The sequence below is a fragment of the Amblyraja radiata genome, chromosome 2 (assembly GCF_010909765.2).
Source record: "Amblyraja radiata isolate CabotCenter1 chromosome 2, sAmbRad1.1.pri, whole genome shotgun sequence".
Classification (NCBI taxonomy): Eukaryota; Metazoa; Chordata; class Chondrichthyes; order Rajiformes; family Rajidae; genus Amblyraja; species Amblyraja radiata.
In genome coordinates this window covers 20,990,872-21,011,896 of record NC_045957.1, presented here as the reverse complement: position 1 = coordinate 21,011,896, position 21,025 = coordinate 20,990,872, and the positions used below count along the sequence as shown (strand labels likewise).

The window sequence follows — 21,025 nt, the reverse complement described above, 5'->3', positions numbered from 1 at the left end:
ATGAAAGTGAATTAGGTGTCAAATTAAACTTCTTTTTATGCTTTATCTGATGGGATAAATTACAGACTTGATTTTTTAAATCTCAAAATTTTGTAACATTGCTACTGTTTGTGCCGTCCCCAGCCAATGAAACATTAACTGGTGGCACAGTGGCGCAGCAGTAGAATTGCTGCCTTACAGCGCTTGCAGCACCACAGACGCGGGTTCGATCCCAACTACGGGTGCTGTCTGTACGGAGTTTGTACGCTTTCCCCGTGACCACGTGGGTTTTCTCCGAGATCTTCAGTTTCCTCCCACACTCCAAAGACGTACAGGTTTGTAGATAAATTGGCTTGATAAATGTAAAAATTGTCCCTAGTGTGTGTGGGATAGTATTAATGTACGGGGATCGCTGGTCGGAGTGGATTCGGTGGGCCGAAGGGCCAGATTCTGCGCGAGTTTCTGTTGGTAGGGCAGGGCAAGCAGTGAGAGGTGGTGGGCCCCATATGATGTAAACCAAGTCCCTGCTAGTGGACGGAGCCTTCTGTCTGCTCCTGCTGTTCAAAAGTCTCTTCCATTCTCTGTCACTGATCAGAGGACTTTAGACATGGTACAGAGGTCCTGGTACAGAGGTCCAGTGCCCTATACATACTTGGAACAATTTACATTTATACCAAGCTAATTAAACTACAAACCTGTACATCTTCGGAGTGTGGAAGGAAACCGAAGATCTCAGAGAAAACCCACGGGGTCACGGGGAGAACGTACAAACTCTGTACAGACAACACCCGCAGTCGGGATCGAACCCAGGTCTTTGGTGCTGTAAGGCAGCAACTCTACCGCTGTGCTACTGTTAAAAATCATCTCAATACATAAAATAATGAAGTGATATTAATAAATAATTAAAACTGTTTAAAAAAGTAAAATTTAGTTAAAACCAGATTCTAGTTGGGTAAATGAGTGCACAACATTAATATTAATGAGAATAGAGTTTTAGAAGTGTCCTTATTTAAGTGCTGTTAATTTATCATCAACCTTCAGATGATCAGCAGTTCCTTCTCAGGGGCAATGCAGTTCTGAATATGTCAGCCATGGTTTGCATTAAGCCAAGGGGCCACATAGGAAATCTGTTCTGACAAGGCGTCACAGTTTTTATTTTACGTCAGACGTTTACCATTGCTTTGCAGAGCTGCAGCAGATATTGCCCAGAGGCAGAGAGGTAGCAATTATATGCTAATCCATCAGGTGACAGCCGATTTAGAGATACAGCATGGAAACAGGCCCTTCGTCCACACCAACCAGCGATCCCCGCATATTAGCACTGTTCTGCACACACTAGGGACAATATATGCACACACCAAGCCAATTAACCTACATACCTGTACGTCTTTGGAGTGTGGGATCTTGGAGAAAACCTATGCAGGTCACGGGGGAACGTACAAACTTCGTACAGACAGCACCTGTAGTCGGGATTGAACCCAGGTCTCCAGTGCTGCAAGCGCTGTAAGACAGCAACTCTACCACTGCGCCTCCGTGGCCGCCTGTTGTTGTATTTTATTTTGTTTAGGGGGCTCGGCATACTGCTGTAAGTAAACAAATTGTCCTAAATCCCTTGAAGAAGGATCCCGTCCCGAAACGTCACCTATCTATGTTCTCCAGAGATACTATCTGACTTGTTGAGTTGCTCCAGCACTTGGTGTCCCTTTGTGTAAACCAGCATCTGCAGTTCCTTGTTTCTTCCATTCTTTGTTCTAAATTCCCGACAGCCATGGAATGCATTGCAACAGCATAGCGACAATTATCCTGTCTTTGTCATTCGGCCAAAAAAAGAGAAATTATGTGCAGCTGGCTTTGATAGGTACTGAATCTAAAATTTTCACTAGAAATTACTCGTTAAATGTTGAATAGTCATTTGGAGTGAAATTTGGATGCTGTGTGCATGCTGTATAAATGCTGCTGGTGTGTTTCAACTTGCAAGACTTGTCGTCATTCATGAACATGTTGGGGTGGGTGTGGGGGTTGTGGGAGAGCGGGTGAATGGTACCTGATGCTATTCTAAAGTCCCACAGAGTACAGCGTGAGTGGGAGAAGGAACAATGGAGGACAATTAGCTGGAAGAGGGGACAAGGGATGATGTGGCGGGCTTTGTGTAAAGGCTCCCGGTAGGAGGTTGCATCTGCTATGGTGCTTAGGAAGTCTGAAGCTCGGTGAGAATAATGTTAATACACCTTCACTTCACAGAGTCTGGCTCCAGCTCTGGGCTAAACTATAATTAATTTCAGAGCAGGTCAGCGACTCCACTCGCAGTGCTTATTGATGTGACTGTGAGTATTTGTCCATCGTCCACCCAAGCCAAGCTTAGAGTAGGAGATATTTTTAGTGTTATACATTTTGCTATTCATTATTGCATAAGACAAGTCATTTAGGCAAACCACTTTCCATTCCCTTTTGCCAGCGACCAGCAGATGGAGAGAGAGCACATGGCTTCCCCATGGTGCAGAGCAGCAATTAACTGTGCACACATTGCTTAGTGTGCACCACATGTTAACTCTGCCCCATATCAGAAGCAAAAGGAATTTCCCTCCCTCCCTTGCAGTGCAGCTGGTGTGTGATCAAAGACGGTGAATTACACCGGTGATGGCTGCTTATGAAAACTCTCCTGAGTGTGATGCTAATAATCACAGTTCTCCATTTAACAGTCAGATTTTGAACCTTTCCTCTGTCCATTGTAAACCCTGGATTTGTCATAGTTTTAAACCAAAATTGGACAACTCAAATTCTAAACGATATCAGGCCGCGTAATAAATAGAATTCATTTTTGTGTATTACCTTTGTTCCAGTTCTGGGCTCCCACGCAATGCTATCCAGGAAACACCAGCACAACTGCACGCAGGCTGCTGACTTTTGGTGGACACGTCTTCAAATTACCTTGGAGAATGATCTTGAATAGATTTTAGCCCAAAAGACTTGGCTCAAGGTTGCACCAAGATGGCAGCAGTAAGGATTAACTTGGCTGAAAGGTCATCAGGGGAACTATTGGATGGTATGATCAAATGCTGTTAGTCATAGAGTAATAGCCTAGCTTGCCCACACTGACCAACATGTCCCATCTACACTAGTCCCACCTGCCGGCATTTGGCCCATATCCCACCAAGCTATCCTATCCCTGTACCTATTTAGATGTTTCGTAAACCTTGCAATAGTACCTGCCTCAACTACCTCCTCCGGCAGATCATTCCATACAACCACAACCCTTTGTGTAAAAGAGTTACTTTTCAGGTTCCTATTAAATCTTTCCCCCTTCACTTTAAACCTCTGTCCTCTGGTTCTTCATTCGCCTACTCTGGGCACTAGACTCTGTTCATTTACAGGATCTATTCCTCTCACAATTGTGTACACCTCTTTAGGATCACCCCTCATCCTCCTGTGCTCCAAGGAATCCTAGAATCCTAGCCTGCTCAACCTTTCCCCAACCCCAGACCCTCGTCAGTCTTCTATCCATCCTTTCCAGCTTGACAACATCTTTCATATAAAATGGTGCCCAAAACTGAAGACAATACTCTAAATGTGGCCTCACCTACATCTTATATAACTGCAACATAACCTTCCAACTTTTATACTCAACACTCTGCTGATGCAGGCCTATGTGCCAAAAGCCTTTTTGACCACCCTATCTACCTGCGATGCTACTTTCAAGGAACTATGTATCTGCACTCCTGGATTTTTTTGCTGCACAATGCTGCCCAGAAACCTACCATTCACTATACAGGGCATACCCATGTTAGACTTCCCAAAATACAGCACCTTGCATTTCTCTGTATTAAATTCCATCACCGATCAAGATACTGCTGCAATTTTTGACAACCATCTTTACTATCTATAATACCACCCACTTTTGAGTCCTGCAAACTTGCTAATCATGCCATGTACATTTCCATTCAAATTATTGCTATAGATGACAAACAGCGATGGACCCAGCACCGAACCTTGAGACACACCACTATGTTGATAGAATGGAGTGGCTGGGCTAGTATACTCTGGCATTTAGAAGGATAAGAGGGGATCTTATTGAAACATATAAGATTATTAAGGGTTTGGACACGCTAGAGGCAGGAAACATGTTCCCGATATTGGGGGAGTCCAGAACCAGGGGCCACAGTTTAAGAATAAGGGGTAAGCCATTTAGAACGGAGATGAGGAAAAACTTTTTCACACAGAGGGTTGTGAATCTGTGGAATTCTCTGCCTCAGAAGGTAGTGGAGGTCAATTCTCTGGATGCTTTTAAGAGAGAGTTAGATAGTGCTCTTAAAGATAGTGGAGTTGGGGGATATGGGGAGAAGGCAGGAATGGGGTACTGATTGTGGATGATCAGCCATGATCACAGTAGCTGGCGGTGCTGGCTTGAAGGGCCGAATGGTCTACTCCTGCACCTATTGCTATTGTCAATTGTCTTTTGTCACAGATATGCAGTCTAAAAATCCACCATCATCCTCTGCTTCCTTCCATGAAGTCAATTTTTTATCCATTCAGCTATCTCTCCTTTGATCCCATAGGCCCTAACCTTCCAGAGCAGTCTACCATGCGGCACCTTGTCAAATGCCTTGCTGAAATCCATATATACGTCTACAACTCTGTACTCATCAACCTTTTAGGTCACATCTTCAAAAAACTCAATCAGATTCGTGAGACACGACCTCCCGCATACAAAACCATGCTGACTATCCCTAATGCATGTATTGTCCTGAGAGAGGGCACCAGGTTCCTGCACTGCCAATCTTCTGAGACTTCAGTAAACTGCTCAATGACACAGTTCTAGATTCCAAGTTCTTTTACCAGCAGATCTATCCCCATGTGTAGCACTTAAGATGTTGCGTTGGCTGTTTGTGCTCCAGTAGATGCTTTGACGTTGGCCAAATTCAGCGAGAGTTGATCCATGACAGTAGAACTGGGAGGCTGAAAGCTTGGGCTTCAAGCTCCGTGCAAGGTCCTGTGAAAGATCAGTGCCCCTTGACATGGCAAACATGCTTTCTGGTGGGCAACTCAGTACACCGAGCACTTCATCAGCTCATTTCTCTAGGTTGTCTGAACAAAGTTCCCCTTTTGACCTCGCTGGAGCAGAACATTGCTTGGATTGTACTATCCTTACTCTCTCCCTTGGCTGCATTAAGCCAGGCACCTTATTGTGGCCAAATCTCACATCCAAATAGTCCTCTGATTTATGGCAGTGTTTGATCTGCTGGATGTGTCGGTGAATGGCCAACTAAAGCTTGATAATAACCAAGACAAATCGATCTGTTGTGAATATATTTTTGGACCTCTCTGCACAGTACTTAATTGGGCTCCCCCTTCTGGGTTTAATTAGCAAATGATAAAGGTACATGATATAGTTATTAGTTCACACAATACTTTATGGCTGTAGAATCAACACATTATGCAGTAGAAATTGGCTGGGCCATTTCTGGGGGAATTAATGGAAATGTAGTGAAAAGTAGAAAACGGGATTAATGTAGGATAAGTGTAAATGGGTGAGTGATGGTCCATGCAGCCTTCATAAACAACGCGCCAGTTTATTCTGCATCTTTCAATGATAATGGCACCAAAAGAGAAATGTATAGGGTAAGGATATTGGGGATAGATAATAGATTGATAAAGTGAATCACAGACATCGTATCATCCTGTTTATTGGTTTATTGTCATATGCACACGTACAGTGTGGTACTGTTGAAATCAAAATGTTGCCTGCATCGACACTAACTCAGACAACACACAAGTAATGAGCTGCCAGAAAAAGTGGTTGATGCAGGTACAAAGCAACACAAAATACATTTGGACAGATACCTGAATATGGAATTTCTAGAGGGATATGGGCCAAATGGGACTGTCTTTGATGGGGCAGTGGTTGTTGCTCAAGCTGCAACTTCAGGGTCCTGTTCCTCTTGCCTGGTGGTAGCAGTGAACCGAGGGCATATATGGATGATGGGGATCATTAATGAGAGATGCCACTGCCTTGAGGAGATGCTTTCATTGGAGGGAAGGGCTGAATCCATCGATGTCTTCAATCTCTTGCATTGACATTGTTGTACCAGGCCATGATGCAATCAGTCGGGATGCCTGCTACAGTATATCTTTACAAGATATGAGAGTACTGGGTGACATGCTAAATTACTTTTTACTTCTTGGAAAGTAGAGGTGATGATGTACTGCCGACTAGATTACATTTATATGCTGCTAGGCGGTGTATCTAAGAAGTTAATGCCCCAAGATTTGGAATTCTCAACGCACACTTCCAGATTCAGGGACAATTACTTCCAAACTATTATAAGGCAACTGAACCATCCTACCAACAACTAGAGAGCAGTCCTGAACTACTATCTACCTCTTTTGAGACCCTCTGTCTATCTTTGATCGGACTTTACTGGATTTATCTTGCACTAACCATTATTCATACTATTCCCTTTACAAATATCTGTACACTGTGGATGGCTCGATTGTAATTGTCTTTCCGCTGACAGGTTAGCACGCAACAAAAAACTTTTCACTGTACCTCAGTACAATTGACAATAAAACTAAACTCAAAGAAACTCACCAACCCACCAATGAAAACTTGATCTCTCGAGTTCCGTTTCAGGAATATTTTGGAATTGGCGTGGCTACCTGCAGAGGAGCAATGATTAATATAAAGGCATAGCAGAAATGGGGACAGTAAGGAGCAGACAGGTAATGAGTGCAATATTCAGACAAAAAGAGCCGCAGAAAAACAGGAAATGACAGAAATTGCTCATGTAGAGAAAGTATTTACCAGAGCTAAATTAGTAAAAGATGACATGGAGATGTGGGGGCAGAGGAGAAGTGGAGAATAGAGGGAGCAAGGGAAGGACCAGATGATAGCTGGACTCCTGGGGAAATGGGAGTAGCTAAAGTTCCAGCAGATATTGAGCAGAAAATGCTGAAGCTATATCATGGGTGATGTGTTGTCCTAGTTTAGAGATACAGTGTGGAAACAGGCCCTCAGCCCAACAAGTTCATGCCAACCAGCCAGCAATGGTGGTGGCCCATCGGTAACGACGATGGCGGGTTGTGCAGTCTCAATTCTGGCTCACGAGTCTAGAGAAGAGGGCTGCACAAAAACCTGTGTATGAATGAGTTTAAGGTGGAGAAGCTGTTGCACTGTAACAGCCCCACCCTCTCGGCCGCAGAAGTCAGAGTCTAGTGGTATGAAAAATCACCACGACTGGAGACTTCTTGGCTGCAGTAGATGGCCATGTCGTCTTTAGTGCTCTGATTAGCCCTTCGCATTCCACAGTGCGTTGCTGCGTCACCTTTCCAGCCATTGGTTCATAAAGATCTCTTCCGCCTGGTCCGCCAAAGCAGACTTTCCATGAAGGATGAGCATGTCCCACAGGTTGAACTGGACTACATGGTACCAGTTGCAAGGCTACACCTTGACCAGACAGCAATACATTAGTTCTATCCAACACACTAGCGACAATTTATGGAAGTCAATTAACCTACGAATTTGCACGTCTTTGGAATGTGGGAGGAAACCGGAGCACCCGGAGAGAACCAGCACGATCACAGAGAGAATATGCAAACCTCATAGAGAAATCACCTGAGATCAGAATTGAACCCGGGTCTCTGACTCTATAAGGCAGCAATTCTACCGCTGTGTCATCATGTCAGTCCAAATCTATTGCCAATGCATGAGGAAATAAGGTTCAGGCAGCATTTGTGTAGGGAATAGACAGCTAACTTTTCGAGTTGTGACACTTCTTTAGCCTCGCTAACTCAAGTTATGTTTATTGTTTGGCGCAGCGGTAGAAGTGGAAGGGGTGATTGCTGGTTGGCGTGGACACAATAACCAAAGGGTCTGTTTTCATGCTGTATCTCTAGGGTCTAAAGTCTAAAATGTTGTATGCTGCAGCAACACAGTCACACAGACAATATACAAAAACAAGTTATTATGTATAATATTACACATAAAGGAGAAGGAAATAATTGAAATTTTTATTGATATTTAAGCTGAAAGTTACCTGTTCCTGATTAAAAAGAATAAAAGCAGCTGAGGCTTATGGTACTATTTTACAATCCTTTCTAAATATACAATGAGGTCCCAGGGGTTTAGAAATGTTACTTGCTGTTTAAAAAGAAAGATTCATTCGTTTATCACTGGTGTAAGGAAGCTCTTCCAAATAATATTGTGTCAGAAAAATCGATCCTTGCAAATTATAGTCTGATAAATGAAAGTCAGCATGATTTGTCAAAGAAAAATTATGTTTGACTATTTCTATTGAGTTACTTGATGAAGTAGTAGAATGTGTTGATGAGGTGTGGATGATGCTGCATATTTCAGAAGGTAATTGTCAATGTCGCACAATATGGACTAGTAACAAAATTAAACCCAATTAACTTAAAATAGCTGTGTGCATGTGAAATTGTCTCAAGGTTAAAATGCAGGCGGTAGACATTTGTCAAATTGGAAAGATGTGTACGCATTGCAGGACCACTTTCTTATGTATCTGTTAACTTGCACCAGGGTGTAAAAGGGATATTATTTTAAAGTTTGCCGTGAAACATGGAAATGCAGTGGCCAATCTGCAGGAGGGCGGCCCAGCCGATGTGGTTTTGCATTTTCATGGTTCACAGAGCGTAGCATGAAGTGCAGACATGAGAAATAAAACCAGGATTAGGCCAGCCATCCCCTCCAGTCTGCTCTACTTTTCAATCTAATCACGTCTGACCCTTCTTCCATTTTCCAGCTCAAAGTCCCTATATCATTGGACTCCCTGAGGCTGAGAAATTCTACCACATAGAGCAATAATTTTGTGTGCCGCATGATCCAACTGTATCTGAAATTCTGTCTCTTACTCTGTACTTAGTGCACAAGCAGCATGTTTCCTGAAATGGTCATGTGGCCCATCGTGAGGGTGCAGAGACACTCACGGACATTACTGAGGTCGCTTGAACAAAGGTTCGCTGCACAATACCGTTTTGTGAATGGCCTGAGCTTTAACTGCGCAGGTGGGCCTTGCATTGGGCTGCAGGTGATGGGTGCAGTTGTGAAAGATTCTTCCAGGAAACCCCCTGTGCCTCCCATGGCTATCTGGACTACACTTCTTCCCACCCTGGTTCCTGCAAGGACTCCATCTCCTATTCACAATTCCTCCGTCTACGCCGCATCTGCACCCAGGATGAGGTGTTCCACACCAGGGCATCAGAGATGTCCTCATTCTTCAGAGTACTGGTGTTCCCCTCTTCTACTATAGATGAGGCACTCACCAGGATCTCTTCTATACCCCGTGACTCTACTCTCACTCTCCATCCCCCTCCCCACTCGTAACAAGGGCAGAGTCCCCCTTGTCCTCATCTTCCACCCTACCAGCCATCACGTACATAATAATCCTCCATCATTTTCGCCACCTCCAACGTGACCCCACCACTTGCCGCATCTTTCCATCTCCTCCCCTGTCTGCTCTCCGCAGAGACCGCTCCCTGCGTAACTCCCTGGTCAATTCGTCCCTTCCCACCTGTGCCACCCTCTCTCCGGGCACTTTCCCTTGCAACCGCAGGAAATGCTACACTTATCGCTTTACCTTCCCCCTTGACTCCATTCAAGGACCCAAGCAGTCTTTCCGGGTGTGGCAGAGGTTCACCTGCGCCTCCTCCAACCTCATCTATTGCATCCGCTGCTCTAGATGTCAGCTGCTCTACATCAGTGAGACCAAGCGTAGGTTTGGCGATCGCTTCGCCGAACACCTCCGCTCGGTCCGCAATAACCAACCTGATCTCCCGGTGGCTCAGCACTTCAACTCCCCCTCCCACTCCGTATCCGACCTTTCTGTCCTGTGCCTCCTCAATGGCCAGTGAGGCCCATCGTAAATTGGAGGAGCAGCACCTCATCTTTCGCTTGGGCAGTTTACACCCCATCACATTTTATCTTCAGATATTGTTAGCGTTTTACATCCAGGTTTCTAAAATATATTCTCAGATGCCATCATCTGCATCTGGTATTAATGTTTGAACATCATTACCAGCTTTGCAATGCAACTGAGATTCTTGATTTGGACATGAACTCAAATCTTCTGGTTGGAACTGGGTGGTGCAGCTGCCTACAGTCAGAATCTCTGACTCGGCCTTGAATGACAGCTGCAGCATCATCACTGGTTGCTTTAGGCAACGAATGTGACAGTTTGTACATCCTCACGGGAGTAATGTCTGTATAACTATGGTCAGACAAGGAGAAAGGGAACACTAAGTGTGCCAAATACATGCTTATACAATTGCAGAAAAAGAATTACCTGACGTCACGTGGGATTCACAGTAAGAATTTGCAATGCAATGTGGATGTCTCCTGAAATTCGCAGCAATGATGAAATCAAATGGTCCTGCCCTGGTATTCCTTCAAGGTCATTCTAGCATGGGTGAATTGCACATTTCTTCTGAGATTGTTTCAGTGACTCCACATACACAGGCTTGCGTTTTGCAGAAGGCCCTAGCTACAGCTTGGAAAAAGCCAATGGCACTTGACACCCTTTGCAACCCAGGCTGCTTACCTGATCTAGAGATAGACACAACATGCTGGGGTAACTCAATGGGTCAGGCAGCATCTCTGGAGAAAATAATACATTACGTTTCGAGTCGAGACCTTCAGACTGAGAGTCAGTGGAGAGGGAAACTAGAGGTATGAAAAGGTACAAGTATATGACCTTATCTACAGGTCACAACAGCAGGAGGTCCAAAGTGATATTAAATTAGAAGCTGCTGGAAGCACTCAATCAGTCAGGTAGCATCGATGGCAAGAGAAACAGTGTTAATGTTTTCTCACTTTTCCATTCGGATAGAAAAGTGTGAAAATAAATTAGTCTTAAGTTAAAGATAAGGTGGGAGATGAATGGATTGGACATGAATCTGATGAGACAGTGGCAAAACTAAAAGAAGGATGCTGGAAATGGCTAATGCATTGGGTGGTATGAATGGGAAGGAAAAATTTAGTTAAACCGGAGAAAAGGATAACCTCACAGCAAAATTGGTCAGTTCTGATACAGAAAGTGAGTAACCTGAAATTGTTTAATTTGGTCCCATGCCCCTGAATGGAAATTCAAAATTGCTCCTGTCGACTGTGCTCCTGTAGTCCTCTATTCACTCTGAATGACTTATCTATACACTGTAAATGACAATAGACAATAGGTGCAAGAGTAGGCCATTCGGCCCTTCGAGCCAGCACCACCATTCAGTGTGATCATGGTTGATCATCTTCAATCAGTACCCCGTTCCTACCTTCTCCCCATATCCCCTGACTCCGCTATTTTAAGAGCCTTATCTAGCTCTCTCTTGAAAGCATCCAGAGAACCTGCCTCCACCGCCCTCTGAGGCAGAGAATTCCACAGACTCACCACTCTCTGTGAGAAAAAGTGTTTCCTCGTCTCCGTTCTAAAAGGCTTACTCCTTATTCTTAAACTGTGGCCCCTGGTTCTGGATTCCCCCAACATCGGGAACATGTTTCCTGCCTCTAGCGTGTCCAAACCCTTAACAATCTTATATGTTTCAATGAGATGCCCGCTCATCCTTCTAAATTCCAGAATGTACAAGCCCAGCTGCTCCATTCTCTCAACATATGACTTAATCATGGCTTAATCATGTATTGCATGGCGTGAGAATCACTCATTGGAACAAATTCTCACGCTCTCATGCTGATCACAAATTTCTCACGCTCTGTCGAGAGAAATTCTGTGATCAACGAAAATTTCAAAACTCAGATAAACTGCATGGGCCGCGGGTGTTGGAGAGATGGGGCTGGCGAGTGTTTGCCGGGCTGGCGAGTGTTTGCCGGGCTGGCGAGTGTTTGCGGGGCTGGCAAGTCGCTCGCTGCAGCTCCGGCCATGGAGCAGCCTCAGTGCAAGAGTCCCGGGCCGTCGGAGGCGCCGGAAGCGTTGTGCCACTACCGTGAGAGTCTCTGGGCCGAAGGGACAGAGACTCTCAAAGGGAGGCGGGAAGAGAGAGAGGGGAAGGAGACAGGGAGACAGGGGGGTGAGAGGAGAGAGAGGGGGAGAGACAGAGGGGGAGAGAAGGGGGATAGAGAGGTGGGAGCGGGAGAGGGGGAGAGAGAGAGGAGAGAGAGAGGGAGGGAGAGAGAGGTAGGGGAGAGAGATAGGGAGAGAGAGGAGAGAGGGGGAGGAGAGTGAGGTGGGAGAGGGTGGGAAGAGAGAGAGGGGTGAGAAGGAAGGGGAGGGAGAGAGGGGGAGAGAGAGGGGAAAGAGTGGGGGAAAGAGGAAGAGAGAGAAGAGAGGGGGGGGGGCGGAGGGGGTGGAGAGGGAAGATAGCTTCCTGCTTATGCAGGGATGCAAACAGTCCTTTCAGGAGAAGCAATGATGTAATCTAGGGTGCTGCATTTGGTGCAAATGATGTGGTCACCTCTCCGACGGAGAAACCAAATGCTGACTGGGTGATTGTTTTGCAGAACTCTTCCATTCAGTCTGCAAGTTTTCCATTTGCCTGTTATTTTCACTCTCCATCCACATCCTAACTTATGTTTGTGTCCTGTTGCACTGTGAGTTAACCCAAAGCAAGCTTGAGGAACAGCACTTCATCTTCCATCTGTGCATGGTGCAGCCTTTCTAAACCAACAATTACAGGTAATTCACTGTAACTGTCTGTAGCAGAAGCAGCCAGTTCTGCCATAGATTATTCATCTGTGGTCTAACTTTCATTTTCTATAATCTGAATATAGAACTATATTCTGCAGATAGACACAATACGCTGGAATAACTCAGCAGGTCAGAGAGCATCTCTGCAGAAAATGAATAGGTGACGTTTGAGGTCGAGACACTTCTTCTTGCACCCCTTACCATATTCTGCTCACTGTGTCTTTCTTTTCAATCTACCTATTGTACTTAAGTTTGGCTTGATTGTATTCAAGTATTATATTATCTGATTGGTTGGATAGCATGCCTTTCATTGTACCTTGGCACAAGAGACAATAAAAAACCTAAACCGACTTTTGTTCCCACCAAAGACATCTGGCAATTCTATTTCTTTCCATTAGCTCTGCCCTGTATTTCACAGTTTTGACGTCCCTTTCTTTGTTCTTTTTTGCAGTTCCGAATGCTCTCATTAATCGAGCAATCGGAAGGCCTCATAAATTGTATATCACCATGTCAATGCTGGCCTTGCCCTATCAGAGATATCCCCTTAGTCTTATCCATCCTAAAATATTGCTCTGCATTTAAAAACAAATTGTTTTCTCATTCCCAGTTCAGGTGAAGGGTCGTTGACCAGAATTATTAATCCTGTTTCACTTTCTACACATGCTGTCTGATATAATGAGTGTTCCCTACATTTTCTGTTCTTATCTCTGATTTCCAGCATCTGCAGTGTTTTAGATGATTGACATAGTCAGTTGTCACACTGAGCCAAAAGCCAGCAAAGACTGTGTGCTGTCTCTCATGCCTAGGGATATCTTGTAGGGATAATAGCAGGCTTCCTTTCCTCCAGCTGTTCATTTCTCCTTTCTTCATCAGGATTGCAAGGTGGGCTTTTGGCATGATGGGCTCCCTGTGGTTCATCCATTGCTGAAAAGAAAAGTTGAGATTTGCATGTGGGCAGAGGAATTCTTGTTGTGTCAGTGTGAGGTGCAGCTAAGGAACTCCTTCAAGCAAAATGAATGAATGAATGAATGATCTTTATTGTCACATCTACCTCGGGTACCTAGGTACAGTGAAATGCTTTATTTTGCATACAACCTAGGCAGTACACAAGTGTTGACACTGACAAAGTTACAAAAGTACCGAACAGTCCAATCCACTGCCTGCCATGTGGCAGCAGGCCCACACCACAATACAATATTTAGCAAACTATATATTTGTCACAGAGGCAATGTTCATCTTAAATGACAGCTTGCTTACCGGATTTATTTTGGATGCTCAGCATGTTTATTAAAATTCATTGCAAATATGGTTTTGTATAAATGGAAATCAGAAAGAAAATGGTGCAGGAAATTATAAATAAAAATAGAACATATTGGTAGCACTCAGCAGGTCAGGAAGCAACTGTGTAATGAATAAACCTGAGTTAAAATGTCAGGTCAGAGACCCTTCATCAGAGCCACCTTCAATCTGAAACATTGGCCCTGTTTCTCTGTCCACAAGTGCTGCCTAACCTGCTGAGTGTTTCTATTTTTATTTATGCTTTTGTCTGTTTGACAATCTTATTCAATCCTCTTTTATAAGTCTTTGTGATTGTCCTTTAACTTTCTTCCAGCTCAGAGGAAGTAGCTGGGACAGGTAAAATAACAACATTTGGACAGGCATAAGGATGGAAAAGGTTCAGAGTGATACGGCCTTAACACAAGCAAAGGGAGTAGCATGGATGAGGCATTTTGGTCAGCATGGACAACTTAGCTGAAGTGCCCTGTTTCCATGCTTCATGACTCTATGACTGTCCTTGCCATCCTTACCTTGTTTATTTTATAACTTTCTCTGGTCTAAGTTTGCACTCTTGCACAATACGAGCCATTTTCACAGCACTGACACAGGCTCCTGCCTTGTTGAGATACTCCTGCCTTGTGGTTGTTATCCACCTTTTAGTTTTGTTCCCAGGAATCAGTCCCAGTAGCTCAGGAAACTGTACCTTTTTGACTTGCACCATTTTCCAGCGGCATATTTAATACCTCTTCCCACAACTTTACTGACTGCTGCATCACACCAGAACTAATTCTAAGATAGTTGTCAACATCCTTAAGTCATATCCCAATTGCTAGAACTCTTCTTCCAAGAATATAGTTTCCCTGTACACTTATCCTTCATCCAAAGGTTGCATTTAGCTGAAGAAAATCTTTCATGTCTTCCAGATTACATTGGTTCCCATTGGTTGAAGAAATGTTCTCCTTCGGAAATCTTTACTGTGGAGATGTGTTCTCCTTCCCTTCCACAGCCCTTGGCCTCCTAACCCTTGCAACAGCTTAAAAAAAAGTGCAAATTTATTGACAAATGAAGACACCAGAGAAAAGAAAGACTGTAGGTCAAATATAATCAATACTGCCTGGTAATCTCTAAACAGCTGAAGAACAACAGCTGATCCCTGAGACTGTCAGACTCAGTAGTATCTTCTGACACATAACATATTATTCACAATTGTTTCAGCAGACTGCGCATAAATTCTTCTCTACTTCCGTATTCTCTAGTGTTCCTGCTGGCACGGTAACAAACGTGGATGGATCAAATTCCGTGCACAAACCTATGAGCACTTTTCAGATGAGGAAACTAAATGTCCACCAAGAAAGGTTTAATTGAAAGTCTTTTGAAGTTAAAACAGAAAAAACTATTTTGTATTCTCTATTCTTCATCACATTAATGTATGTGCACGAGATGAGAATGAGTTGGTGCGGCGGCGCCTAACGGCAGCGGCTCGACTACAGTCCGTCTGTCTTTTAAAAATTTGTTGTCCTGTTAAATATATGTCTTGACTAGCTTTTATTATTTTTCTTTAGCTGTGTATGGGGGGGGTGGGGGGGGAGGGGGTGGGGAAACAGTTAGTATCTTCCCTGTACGGGGACCCGACTTTATCTCTGTCGGGTGTCTGATGTAGTTGGGCCTAACATCGTGGAGCCGGTGGCGGCCTCCTGCCAGGACCAACCTGAGGGCTCTTATGCGGAACCTGCGGACCTGACATCACGGAGCTGGCCATCTTCAGAGCGGGAAGAGCGGTGGTGGCGCGCGGCTGCGACCCAACTTTGGAGCTTCGGAGGCTCCAGCCACAGGCCCGATGGACAGGAACATTGGGAGCTCGCAGATCCCTGGTGGGAGACCGCTTTTCGGAGCTCCCACAACGGCAACTTCCCCTGCTGGAATCGTGGGGTTTAAAGGACTCGGAGCGGGGCCTAACATCGCCCGGCGCGGCTTAAACGGCCATGGGATTACCATTGCCCACCGTGGGCTTTAACATCGGGAGCCCCAGTTCGCCTCGACGCTGCAGTTGGACTGCCGGACCGCGGGAGAAGAACATAGGGAAGAGATACGACTTTTGCCTTCCATCACAGTGAGGAGGTGATGGAGATTCACTGTGATGGATGTTTGTGTAAACTGTGTTAAGTGTGGGTCTTGGGTTTTTTATAATGTAAGTAGGTATGTTACAAAACTTACCTTCAGCGGCGCTGTAATTCTGCCACTGGCCGTGTGCGCGATTTTGCCATGTTTGAGGGGGGGGGGGGGGGGGGGGGGGGTTAAAACAAGGTTTTTTCCCAACCTGGTCCTGAATTATATTTGTTGGAGTGCAAGATGTTGCTAAAGAATCGTTCCTATGGTTGTTCTGTGTGTGTTTTTTTTTTTAATTCACCCGACAAGTTAATCGCTGGAATGATTTTAAAAGCAGCTTCTGAAACCGTCAATGCCGACAACTGGGACGGATTTTATGGAGGACCAGGTAAAAGAAAGTCGTTTATTTTTATGTATAAAAGTGTTTCTTAAGATGTATTTAATTCACATTTTAAGTTGCGAAACGGTGATGTTTCCCCCCCGAAGAACCGGCAGTGTTTTTGCTGCAGATATAGGGGACTAAAAAATTGGCAACCTCAGCATTCTAAATGGTCCCGTTCCAGAAAATCCCACTCGCAAGCTGATTTAAATGGCCATTAATTTACAGGTATTAAACATTAAATCCCTTCCATTTTGCCTATAAACCCATGACAATGAGATTTAAAAATTATGCTATATTCTGAATTCTTGTGTGAATGTTATTTGGACACTTAGGCTATTTAAAAATGTTAATCTATTCTTAAGAAATGGATAGATGTTTAGATCTAGTAATTGAATTTTGTAATTAGCTACAATTAGGTAACTAACTAATTATATGCTTTAATTTCAAGTCATCTAAGTAAGATTGTTTCATATTTGTTTCAGAATGCTTCAATCTATAATAACTGAAAAAAAATTTCAGTTCTCTTAAATTTTAAGAAAGTTATCGGCTTTTAAATGTTCTCGATCACAGCTTTTGTGTTAAGTCAATGAAAAAGCAATAGGGAACAAGATGCCAATTTCCGAGTATGAAAATGGCCATAACTTTTTTAATACTGAAGATATGAAAGTGAATTAGGTGTCAAATTAAACTTATTTTTATGCTTTATCTGATGGGATAAATTAAAGACTTGATCTTTAAAATCTCAACATTTTGTAACATTGCTAATGTAAGACTGTAGAAAATGCAATTTCGTTCAAACCAAGCTGTTTGAATGACAATAAAAGACATTCTAATTCTAATTCTAATTCTATTATAACTTTGATGTAAGATGTGGAAATGTTTAGCTATGTTTTTATCTGAAGAAGGGTCTCAACCTGAAATGTCACCTATTCCATTTCTCCAGAGATGCTATCTGACCCGCTGTGTTACTCCAGCTTTTTGTGTCTTTTGTTTTTGACTAGATATACTTTCTGAACATTTTCTTTTTCATTTTTCAGGATCTAGGCCTTGTTGACCGATAAAACCGATTTATTTAAAAATAAAACAAATTCTTCTGTCTTCCTTCAAATGTATCTACAGCACAGAACTAACATATCCACATTTTCAACTAAAGCAGAAAATATAATCCTTTTTTTTTTTGCTTCATGACCAAACAGATTTATTAACAAATATCATGCAGAAAATGATTATTAGACGTGGGCTATTCATATGTTTCTCAATGATAGTCGATATTTTTGCATAGATTTCATTAATTTGCTTTTTGTACCTTTTCATATCTCTTAGTTCCCTCTCCCCTGACCCTCAGTCTGAAGAAGTGTCTCGACCCAAGACATCACCAATATTCCTTTTCTCCAAAGACATTGCCCGCCCCACTGAGTTACTCCAGCTTTTTGTGTCTATCTGCCGAGTCAAATTTGTCTGGAAAAGGCCACTATTGCAAAGAAAATTAAATTGGTAAATATTTACAGGGCTGTCATTATTTAAAACACAACATAACAATTTTAAATAATTGAATAAAGAAATAGATTGGGGTTCTGGTCATTAAATTTTTCAGAGAGAGTCCTAGAATTCCTGGAGGAAAAGGAAACAAACAATTTAGGGCACAAAGCTGAAGATTGAAGCTTGCAGGACAATGATTGTTATTACAGTTCGCAGACCAATATTGAAAGATGAATTAAGAAATTATAGACCATTAAATCTGACATTAATTACAGAAAAGTGCTGCAGAGCGTTTGTGGGGCGGAATTGAACTTTATCTGAGCAATACTAGAACAGTTGGTATAAGTTGGGAGGCAATAAGGATTGCATTTTTTTTTTCTGGGTTCAGTGATCACATGGGATTTTGGCACAATATTTTTTCTCTCTGCAGAATGGCTTTTGTAGTTTCTTTTCAGCTGATTGTGTCTCTCCAAACATGAAGGGAACATGTTCACCAACGGTGATGAAACAAAATACAGAGCGGAGGTGCAGAACCTGGCGGACTGGTGTGCACGTAACAACTTTTCACTAAACACCTCCAAGACCAAGGAGCTGATTATTGACTTCAGGAGGTCACATAATGGAGAATACGCCCCAATCTCCATCTACGGGGACAGTGTGGAGAGAGTGTCCAGCTTTAAGTTTCTGGGCACTCACATTTCAGAAGACCTCACATGGTCCACCAACACCGCTGTGCTGGTCAAGAAGACACAGCAACGACTGTTCTTCCTGAGAACATTAAAAAAGACTGGTCTGCCTCAACAGCTGCTGACAACCTTCTACCGCTGCACCACAGAGAGCATATTAACGTATGGCATCTCTGTGTGGTATCTCAGCTGCACGGAGGCGGAGAGGAGAGCTCTTCAGCGCGTCGTCCATAGAGCGCAGAAGATTATTGGGACACAGCTACCAGCCTTGGAGGGCATCGACCACACACGATGCCTCAGGAAGGCCATCAGCACCCATAAAGACCCCTCACACCCTTGAAATGGACTGTTCGAACTACTTCCCTCCGGCAGACGCTACAAGGCCTTCTACGCCCGAACCTCCAGACTCAGGAACAGCTTCATTCCCAGAGCTTGAGCGGCTCTGAACTGGCCCTGCTGAGTGCCCCCCCATCCCCCCTGGACTGTCTCCCTCGGATGGTCACGTCGCACAGACGCATCTGCACTTTAGTCTGTTTGAACTGTTTTGACTATTTTACTGTTATGACATCGGATGGAAGCTGCATACCAAATCTCGTTGCGCTTATGTGCAATGACAATAAAATATATTATTATTATTATTATTATTATTATTATTATTATTATTATTATTATTATTATTATTATTATTATTATTATTATTATCCATGAACACAAGGTAGCTCTGTACACAGACTACCTGTATTATTATAAAGTGAAAATTATGGACAGGTAAATTCCTGAAAAAAAAGCTCCTGTCCTGTTTGCAGTAGTATTACTTAATTGATAATTGTGTAAATAGAGAGGTTGATTTTGTTAGCAAGTAATTCATTCTGATGTTTTGATCTAATAATTGATTTTTACCAGAGTACTTTTATACTTTTATTCTTTTATACAAAGCACTGTTTAATACTGGGACACCCTTTCACCCGTCTGTGATTATAATGTATGTCGATAGAAGTGAATGGAAACAACCACAAGCCTCCCCTACGATTTTATTATTCAACTAACAGGGTGGTGATATGTAACAATTCCGCTCCCACCACATCACAACCTCATTCGTTCCACAATCAGCTACCCCTGCTTTTCCTGCCTGATTATTTCTCCTCCTCAGGTGTGTTTTGTTGTTTCCCACTACTACTGCTTGGACCAGCTGTTGTATTTGATCTCTGTAGTCAAAGTGACTTCAATTGCATTGTCAACATGTGCACATGATTGTTGATCACCTGGGGAAGCACCACTGAAAATGTACAGAAATAGAGTCATACAGCGTGGAAACAGGCCCTTCAGCACAACTTACCCATAGTGACCAGCATGTCCCATCTACACTTGTCCTACCTGCCTGAATTTGGTCCATACCCCTCAAAACCTGTCCTATCCATGTACCTGTCTGATTGCTTCTTAAACGTTGCGATAGTCCCTGCCTCAACTACCTCCTCCGGCAGCTCGTTCCATACATCCACCACCCTTTGCATGAAAAAGTTACTTCTCAGATTCCTATGAAATCTTTCTCCCTTCAACTTAAACCTATGTCCACCGGTTCTCGATTCCCCCACTCTGGGCAAGTGGCTCTGTACGTCCATGCGATCTATTCCTCTCATGATTTTATACACCTCTCTAAGATCACCCCTCATCCTCCTGCGCTCCAGGGAATAGAGTCCCAGCCTGCTCAACCACTCCCTATAGCTCAGATTTTCGAGTCCTGGCAACATCCTTGTAAATCTTCTCAGCACCCTTTCCAACTGTACAACATGATTTCCTATAACATGGTGTCCAGAACTGAACACAATCCTCTAAATGCAGCCTCACCAATGTCTTAAATCACCACAACATGACCTCCCGACTTCTATACTCAAAACTCGGACTGATGAAGGCCAATGTGCTAAAAGCCTTTTTGACTGCTCTATCAACCTGTGATGCCACCTCCAGGGACCTATGTACCTGCACTCCTAGATCCCTCTGCTCTTCCTAGAGCCCTACCATTCACTGTGTACACTTTGAAGAAAGACACAAAATGCTGGAGTAACTCAGCGGGACAGGCAGCATCTCTGGAGAGAAGGACTGTGTGACGTTTCAGGTCGACAACCTTCTTCGGAGGTTATTCCAGCATTTTGTGTCTATTTTTGATTTAAACCAGCATCTGCAGTTCTTTCCTACACACTGTGTATACATTCTTAGACTTGCCAGACCTGCCCATGTTAGACTTTCCAAAATGTGACACCTCGCTTTTCTCTGTATTAAATTCTGCTACAGAAAGATCAATCCTCTCAGTAACGGAGAAATAGAAAGAGACAAATGACAAGCATAAAAATAATGGATGAGGACTATCTAATAGGTTAATTCCGCTGATTTTTTTTCCAATAACACTTGAACTTATGCATGTAAGGCTTTTACAGAAAACCAAAGGTCATTAATTAATTGCAGATTAAATGAATTGA

At 43.4% G+C, this 21,025-nt stretch overlaps 1 long non-coding RNA gene across 1 annotated transcript in view; it reads right to left on the bottom strand.

Annotated features, from left to right (window-relative positions):
- Positions 1–3,606: 3,606 nt before the first annotated feature.
- The window catches only part of LOC116986965, a 30,286-nt gene continuing 12,867 nt past the window's right edge, over positions 3,607–21,025 (bottom strand). The window contains exons 2-3 of the long non-coding RNA XR_004415606.1: positions 20,521–20,555; positions 3,607–3,679 (exon numbers count right to left, since the gene is read on the bottom strand). This is a non-coding gene — a long non-coding RNA (uncharacterized LOC116986965). The remainder of the gene's footprint in view (positions 3,680–20,520; positions 20,556–21,025) is intronic.